A 2460-nucleotide genomic window follows, 5' to 3' on the forward strand; every position below is an offset into this window, starting at 1 on the left:
AAGTCCTGCAGTGAGAAGAATACTGGGGTCATTCAGAGTGTTGGGGCTGCAGCAGAAGCTAGCCACCTCTTCCTTCTCTGTGGTCCAAGGAGCTGAACTCCTCTTGCAAGCAGCTATTAGTCTCCAGGCTCTTGACCTCAGATTTCAAGTCCTCCAGACCAAAAGTGTATCACTTGTTTCCATGGGATCCTCCTGGACCTGAAAGATGGTAACAGGAAGCTGAGGCTATGGCAGGAGCAATAGGAAACCAGGCATTTGGAGCCTCACCATGTCGGTAAGTGAGGAGTGGATATATTGTTATTGTTTGTGGGTGTTATCTTAATTTTTCCAAGATCCAGTGACCAGTGACACTAGGTCAGTTCTCTCTGCTACTGTTACTTACTGTTGAGTTGCCTCCAATTCATGGTGACCTCATGTACAAGTGAATGAAACCTCACCCAGTCCTGTACCAGCTTCATGAAAGCAGATGGGTTTGCATTCACCATTGTGGTTATTATGTTACTCCATCTCACTGAGTGATTCCTTCAGTTTTGCTGACCCTCTACTTTACCAAACATGATGTCCTTTTCTGGTAATGGGTCTCTCAAAAACCCCAAAAATCAGCCAGTTGGGTCAGCTACAGGTAAAGACTGTGGCTGATGGTGTCACACATTGATTCACAGAATCTGAAGGGTCTTTACTGGTGTCTCTGGTACACCCTCTTAGCATCTTACCCCAGATCCTGCTCTACTCTTTTATGCAAACAGCCTCATCAGACTTAATAAGCATCTCTTCCTCAGAACACAAAGTTTCATGACATCACCTCCCTCAGGGAAGCTGGAAAAATGACCTTCCATTTGATAAAGAGGAAGGTTCATTTTTATGGTCTCCCCAGCTAATGTGTGTTTAGACCTAGCGGGGCGATCAATACCGAATGGAGGATGTTGACTTGACACACCGGAGTTGAGAAAAGGATGTTGCCTCCCCATCCATTTTTATAAATCACTTTAAAGGACTATTGATCTTTCACTGGGCACCAAGGGGCACTAACCCCAGGGACATAGCCTGAAAGATCTCTTAACCCTTTCTGAGACCCCTGTTCCTCACCAGTAGGCCACCACTGGGCCACCAGCTTGTGACACACAGTGAAAGCATTCATTGTAACCGAGGCTTATGCTCTTGCACGCGTAACCCAAAATTCAGCTCAACCAACAGACCGTGAGTTGCTTTCAGGTAATTGTGAGATGAAAATGTGTTCTTCACTCCTACATACACATACGTACATCATCGCATACGTACAGGCAGAGATCCAAGTCAATCTGACACTAAGATAAAACTAAGGCACGAAGCCCATACACAAGCAGTAGGCCTGTCAATGCTCCCTTCACATCAACACCAAAGGAGCAATTCTCCATCAAGTACCTCTCTCTGCCTTCCAACTGTTGTCTTCCCCGATTATCATAGCATCTTGAATGTCTTGCTAGATAAGTTTTAATCAGATTTAGCACTTGAGAAGGTAGGACAGTAGTGTGTCATGGGATTTGATCTGGGTCACCCCAAATTTCAGAGACAACTCTGGTTTAGAAAACCTTCAACATCAACATGGAACTACTAGAAATCCAAGCTGAATTCAGAAGAGCACATAGAACAAGGGATTTCATTGCTGACATCAGATGGATAGTGGCTGAAAGTAGAGGATAGCAGAAAGACTGTTACCTGTGTTTTACTGATTATACAGAGGCATTCAACTCTGTAGATCCCAACAAACTATGGGTACCATTATGAAGAATGGGCATTTCTCATATGGAACCTGTACATAAACCAAGAGGCAGTTGTTAAAACAGACCAAGGGGATATTGCACAGTTTTAAATTAGGAAAGGTATACACTAAGGATGTAGCCTTTCACTATATATATTTAATCTATTTACTGAGCAAATAATCCATGAAACAGAACTATATGAATAAGAAAGTGGCATCAGGATTGGAGGAAGACTCATTAACAACCTGTGATATGCACGCTGAAAATGAAGAAGATTTGAAGGCCTTACTTCTGTGTGGATTATACATGAACGCTGTTTTTATTGTTGTTGTTGTTAAATGTCATCTAGTTGATTCCAACTCATAGTAACTTTGTATATGGTTTCTGAGGAGTGGCTTGTGGATTTAAACTGCTGATCTTGTGGTTAGCAGTCCACTGCTTATCCTACAGTGCCACGCTGGGAGTCCTCAACATAACGCCAACAAAAAATCCTTACAACTGGATCAATGAACAAAATTATGATAAATGAAGAGAAGATTGAAGTTATTAAGGATTTCATTTTACTTGGATTCACAATCAATGCCCATGGAAGCAGCAGTCAAGAAATCAAACAAATATTACATTGGGCAAATCTGCTGCGAAAAATCTCTTTAAAGTGTTTTATAAAAAGCAAAAATGTCACTTTGGGAACTAAAAAGCAATCACTTTTTTTTTTTTTTTT

The sequence above is a fragment of the Chrysochloris asiatica genome, unplaced genomic scaffold, assembly GCF_000296735.1.
Source record: "Chrysochloris asiatica unplaced genomic scaffold, ChrAsi1.0 scaffold00025, whole genome shotgun sequence".
Lineage (NCBI taxonomy): Eukaryota > Metazoa > Chordata > Mammalia > Afrosoricida > Chrysochloridae > Chrysochloris > Chrysochloris asiatica.